The sequence below is a fragment of the Mobula birostris genome, chromosome 4 (genome assembly GCF_030028105.1).
Source record: "Mobula birostris isolate sMobBir1 chromosome 4, sMobBir1.hap1, whole genome shotgun sequence".
Lineage (NCBI taxonomy): Eukaryota > Metazoa > Chordata > Chondrichthyes > Myliobatiformes > Myliobatidae > Mobula > Mobula birostris.
In genome coordinates, this window is record NC_092373.1 from 87,904,919 (window position 1) to 87,911,557 (window position 6,639).

The 6,639-nt window shown below is 41.7% G+C and overlaps 2 pseudogenes; both read left to right on the forward strand.

Annotated features, from left to right (window-relative positions):
* The first annotated feature begins 711 nt into the window (after positions 1-711).
* LOC140197057 (eukaryotic translation initiation factor 4E transporter pseudogene) lies at positions 712-1,344 on the forward strand (annotated as a pseudogene).
* Positions 1,345-1,350: 6 nt separating this feature from the next.
* On the forward strand, positions 1,351-1,953 carry LOC140197058 (eukaryotic translation initiation factor 4E transporter pseudogene; annotated as a pseudogene).
* Positions 1,954-6,639: the final 4,686 nt, after the last annotated feature.

Sequence of the window (6,639 nt, forward strand, 5' to 3'; positions counted from 1 at the left end):
AAAAATAGAGAGCTATGGGTAATTTCTAAGGTAAGAACATGTTCTGCACAGCTTTGTGGGCCAAATGGCCTGTATTGTGCTGTAGGTTTTCTATGTTTCTTAACAGAAACGTGTGTACAAGATGGAGCATACTGAGGACGGACTGAGTGACTCGCACTCTGTGGTTGAAGAAGCTTTGCATGTTTTATATGTTTCAGGGCACAAAGACAGCTATTGTTTGACCCTGTGGTTGGATGGGGTCACAACGAGGATGCAGGTGGACATGGATGCTGCAGTAACGCTGATATCAGAGACACATTACAAGGAGAAATTGCAGCATCTCACCTCAGAAGGGGAAATATTGACTTTAAAGACTTACACTGGTGAGGTTGTTCCAGTGAGTGGAGTAGTACATGTTACAGTGGAGATTAATGAACAGAGAAACTCCCACTGTATGTTGTTAAAGGTAATTATTCATTGCTGTTGGGCCACTCATGGTTTGAGCAGCCCAAACTCAACCAGTGCAAAGTGCACTTGATTGGTGAGAGTACTGGTATACAGAAGTATTGAAGAAACATGCAGAAGTATTCAATGGAGAACTAGGAGATAGGAAAAGAATCACTGTTAAGCCTGGGTTCTTATTGGAGTGGTGGAGGTGGCTGCTGAACCTTGATGGCAGCATGGATAAAAAGGAATTGATTACAAAGAAACATCGATTAAATTATACAAAAAATGTGTGGCATAAAGAAACCATATAGATGTTCCAAGGGAAAGCTGTTAGAGATGAAAGAATACCCATAGGCAAAGCAAAGCCCAGCATGCCTTTTGGAAAAATATAAGGGATATGGGAGCCTGAAAAATGACATGCATTCTTGTAACCAGTTCTGGGAGGTGTTCATCACTGGATCGAACTAGCAAGGACTATGCTTCAGATTCAGAGAGTGTTCTCAAGCAAAGAGTTGCAGATCCATGAGAAAGAATAAAGGAAGAAGATCTTGATGTTGTACTCCGTCCTTAGCACTGAAGTGTTAGTGGTGGCTGCCATGTGACCAATACTTCCATTGGGAAAGTAAAGAGAATGAAAATTGGGTTGGGTTGTCAGCAGAGAACTGGAAGTGGGCACATAGTAACATCAAGAACAAAGAGACAAAGACGTGTGCGATAGAGATGCCAGAGAAGGAAAGAAACGAGACTACCAGGAAAATCATTTTAGGTGAGAGCTTGGTGATGGCAAACACGTTTTGTGAGCGGAGACAATGTGATTCCTACACTGAAGAAGAACCAGAATGGTTTTCTGCTGATCCCACTAGTCATTCAGAACCAGTAGAATTGACCAGCTTTAATGATAAAGAAGACCCTAGATGAGTTAAAATGTGGAGGAAGCACGTCAATGATTGAAAAATGTTTGGTGATGTCTCAGCACCATCCTGACTGTTCAGTCATTGGTTTTCAAGTAACATAAGTAGACCAGGTAGTTGCTCCAGTAGCCTGTGGTCTACCCCACATGAAGAACTTGAGAGCTTGCTTGTCTAGAGCAAGGGATCCGAGTTCCTGTTTCAGAGCTTGGAAACTGCTTTGCTCCCATTTCATCACAAGAAGATAATAAGGAGATTCATAAAAAGGTTGGTGTTTCAGAAATACTGCGAAAAGTGAATGTGGATGTGAAACCACTGCTGTCCGGTCTCACTGCCAACAAGGAGAAACCAAAGGAGAGCTCACAGACTGGAGTGGTTTTGTCTGTGGAAGAGGTGGAATCAGAACTGAAAGGTAACAAAATGGAATCTGAAAGAAAGCTTGCCACCCCGTCCATGGTGGATCATCTGAATCTGACTCTAACTGCATCATCTGGTCCTAAAAAAAAGTACAAAAAACACAGATATGACTACTTTCAATAAGCTACTTAACAGTATAAAGGCAAGTGGAACCTTCCCTTTGAAGTCAAAACTCTCTAGATATTCTAGGTGTCCTGCTTGAAATGAGAATCTTCAAATGGCAGTCTTCAATCAGCAAGGCCCTCTGTTCCTCATCACCTGTCCTTTGAGGTGTCCCTTGCTAACAATGCAGTACCCAAGCCAAGATCTATACATACTGTACACCACCAACAGATAAAATGACTTTGGCGTCATCCCCAAGTCATTGGTGCCCTCGCTAAAACAGGCACCCTCCAGCCAAATTGAACCTCTAGTTGAGTGACTCACGCTCAGCACATGGGGCAGAATTATCTCCTGGGTTACACCTGAGATTAGAGGCAGTATACCCTTTTTTCCTAGTTTAGAAAAAACCCCAAGGGTTGTAAATCTCTACCTAGAGGGCTGTCCACATATGGAATAAACTGCCAGAGGAAGTTATTGAGGCAGGTATAATAATAACAAGTTTTTCAAAAATAGTTGGACTGGCAAATGCATAGTAAAGGTTTAAAAGGTTGAGCCATATGTGGGCACAAAGGGACGAACTTGGATGGGGTACCTAGATCGGCATAGGCCAAAGGATCTTTTTCGTGCTGTATAACTCTATGACAGCCCCACAGTACTGCCAAAATTCCATAAAATCGTTTAATAACCTAAACCATTATTAATCTCTCACTGCCACACCAAATAAAAAGTGCTCTGGGACATCTTGAAGAGGATGTGAAAGGTACTATATAAATATGTCTTTCTTTCTTCACTATTCAATTCAGTGCATAACCAACCCGTCACTTGTCCACCAGAGACCTCTATCAGTCAGGTCTGATACCTGACATCCATCTGTTTTATCAAATTCTCACACTGACACATGAGCTTGGGATTAGAGTAGGATCACTTTAAACTGGTGCTTGATGATCAGCTTGGATTCAAGGAGACAAAGTGCCTTTTTCCAACTGTACAACTCCAGATTCTAGGGCCATTCAAAGCTCATGATCCTATCTCTCAGCTGCCTGATTAGAAAATCATTCTGGAGACATTAAAAAAGCATAGTGTGTGATGCTTAACTCTATCCTGCTGGAAAGGTAGTCCCCCGTTTGGAAACAGCATGAACAATGTATCTCAGCAGGATATGAACTTAACATATGAACATGTCAACCACCAAGTGTCTATTTGCCTAATCTTTCATTTCATATGACATTATTCTCTTACACCACTATTTCTTTAGGTTTGCGTCTGCTGTTCCACTCACTTCCCTCCTCCCCTCAACAGAACCCTATCTTTGGTCTATTCTCCCTTCATGCTGATTAAGGCATCCATTAGTCTTGCAAGACCATGGATCTGCGCCTGGAAAGTCTTCAGTCTCCAGGGTGCAGGCCTGGGCAAGGTTGTATGGAAGACTGGCAGTTGCCCATGCTGCAAGTCTCCCCTCTCCACGACACCGATGTTGTCCAAGGGAAGGGCATTAGGATCCATACAGCTTGGCACCGGTGTCGTCACAGAGCACTGTGTGGTTAAGTGCCTTGCTCAAGGACACAACACGCTGCCTCGGCTGGGGCTCGAGCTCATGACCATCAGATCACTAGTCGAATGCCTTAGCCACTTGGCCACGTGCCCATGCTGATAAGGAGCTCATAAACTCAAGGCTTTCTGCAGATGCTGGAAATCCAAAGCAACAAACACAAAATTCTAGAGGAGCTCAACAGATCAGGAAGCACCTCTGGAGAGGAATAAACAGTCAACGTTTTAGGCTGAGATACTTACAAGTGTATCCTAGTCAGGTACTTGCTAATCGAAAGTAAGGGTATATCTCCATTTTGAATTTTGAAAGTCCTGTTTAGGAGGGGACAACAAAATAACTGAAGAAATAATTCTCAACTTAGTTAATTAGAGTTCTAATTTACTTTTAAAATAGAGAGGAACTTCAGTAATATGGGAGATGTTGCATTTACATTTTGGAGAAGAGAATTGCACACTACAGAGGGCAGTTGAAGGCAGAACGCAATCCTGTTGATTCACTGACTGGCAGTAAGGATTTGGGGAGACCTTGCATATCGGCTCCCCACAGGCAGGATCACGTACAACTTCTGCTGCAGACACGGATTAAAGTGGAGCAGTCTACATACAGAGGTTGATTGACAATGAAATGTCTGTTCTTTGGGTCTCAAGAAAGTATGCGCAAAACTTGAAGGAGTACAATAAATTCCACACTCCTGCCATGTAAGTCGATCCAAATAGCACGTAGGCAAGACTGTAGTGTAGAATGCATTCGGATTCTGAAGTTTGTAGCAGAAGACAGTCAGCCAAAGGAAATTGGAGTCAAAGTTAAAGACTTCAGTAGCCACTGAACCAAGACTGTGCCAAAACAGAAGATGTTACAAAGTAGGTTTCTTTTTGTTGAAAAGAGTTGGAACTGGAAAAGAAAGTTAATTATAAAGAGTGCAATTTCAGCTTGGTAAACCTATCTTATACCAGGGGTTCAACACTGTTTAACCTGATAAAATGAGAAGGGAGGGTTCAAAGTTCAACTAGAAAATAGATTAAGACTTGCTGATGCTTGACTGAAGGAAATACTTAATGGGAAATTGATGTGAGTGGTGAGAGATTAAAGCTAGTGGTTGCAGATTGCACTTCCAATTTAACATAAGACTGGGAGAAAGGAATAGTGGGGAAGATGAGTGTTCAGTAAAAATATATTTCACAGATAAATCATTTCATGAAAAAAAAACTGAATAAGGTTTTCTCCAGCCATGAACAAAGTTCCTACCATTACCCATGGTTCTCAACTAAATGTGTTTTAGTACATTTTTGCAAGGAAGCCACTTTTTATGGAAACGCACAATTATAACAGGATTATAGAGTATAAAAAAGCACAAAAATAAGCTTTTTGGCTCAATTCATCATGCCAGCCAAGATGCCCATCCAAGTTAGTCCATTTTCCCCACATTTGATCAATATGCCTCTAAATCTTTCCTATCTGTGCAGCTCTCCAAATGTTTTCAAAGTGTTATAATTGAACTTACCTCAACCACTTCCTCTGGCAGCTTCTTCCATATTAACATTATCCTCTGATGAAGAAGTTGCCCCTTGGGTCCCTTTTACATCCCTCCCCTTTCACCTTAAACCATGCCCTCTAGTTATTGATTCTCTTTTCCCAGGAAAAAAAAAGACTGGGTCATTCACTCTGTCTGTGCCCCTCATGATTGTATTCACTCTGTAAGGTCACCCCTCATTCCCCTTTGCTCCAAGGAATAAAGTCTAAGCCTGTTCAATTTCCCCCTATAACTCTGGCCCTCAAGTATTGGCAATCTAAAGATGCTTATCTAAACAGAAAGAGATTGAAAATTTGCTTGTCAAAGCTGAAGTTGTTGAACAGTCACATGATGAGAGCATGTCCCTCTGTCTGCCTGCCTGCCTTCCAGCTGCTCACAATGTACCACTGTTTCTGAGGGTTCTATGTAGGCTGAACATTTCCAGCTGAAGCTCATGATATCTGTAAGTCATGGATTGGAAGAGAAACATAACAATTTCACAGGCAAAAATAAATCATTATGTAATATGGAAATTATTGATATTATATATACAGATTATTAATGGATATAGATAAATTGTTGACCAATATGTTCCATTCTGATACAATGACGTCTTATAGGGAATGACAGGTTACTACTCTAATGGGGGAATACTTCTAAAACAGCATGCGGACAGGGGTCGCTGGAGCTCATCTCTTGCCAGACTCACAAGGTTTTCACTCATGGAAATCCCAGAGTCACCTGGTAGGTCAGGCCTAAGGGTCTTACCCTCAGATGTCACCAGGCAGCAAGAACCGCCGCAGAATCCAAAATGGAGCCGCTGAGTCTATGCCAGGTTACACCATGATGCCCAAGTCACTGAAAACCAATGGGAAGAAATGGCTCTCGTGGAACAGTTAGGAGAGTTATCTTTAGCTTAAATTAATAGAATTGTTTTAAGATTATGTAATTATGAGAGGCATAGGTAGAGCAGACAGCCAGAATCTTTCTTAATAAAAGATATAAATGTCAAGTAGTTGAGGGCAAAGGTTAAGGTGAAAAGGGGAAACTTCAAAGGCAAGTTTTTTTTACACGGAGAGAGGTAGGTGCAAGGGATGCACTGCCAGGGGTAGTAATGGAAACCAGATATGATAGTGCCAGTCAAGGGGCTCTTAGATTGGCACATGAATATGCAGGAAAAAAGAATTTGGTTTAATTTGAAATGATGCTCTGCACAGACCAAGGGCTGAATGACCTATTCCTGTGCTGCACTCTTCTAAGTTTGATGTAAGGTTGTTTCCAATATTTTCAAAAACAAAATGTTGCTCAATATTACTTTGATCTTCAACAACCTTTCTCTTTTTATAAATGCTGCTGAATGTTAAAGACGGTCAGTTTCAGAGACAGCTATGTGGCTGGGCCTCAATTGCGTCTCTGCCAGTCTGTGTGGACAGCCAGCCGGTTACAGTGTCACAGTTCCTACACTTCACTGCACTACGCTGTGTCAGAGGAAGCCCACACCCAACACTCTGCTGGGAGAGCACAGCAGCGATGAACAGGCAGGTGGTGATCATGGGCCAGAAGAAGACTTACAGCATTAGTTATCACTTTAAAGTCATGGTCACTACAGTACTTCAGAATAGTTAGATGACAACAGATATCATTTTTTTAAATGCACCATAGCAACTTGTGATTTACACTGAGATACTTTCTATATATCTTCAAAGGAACATAAGGTGGATACTAAG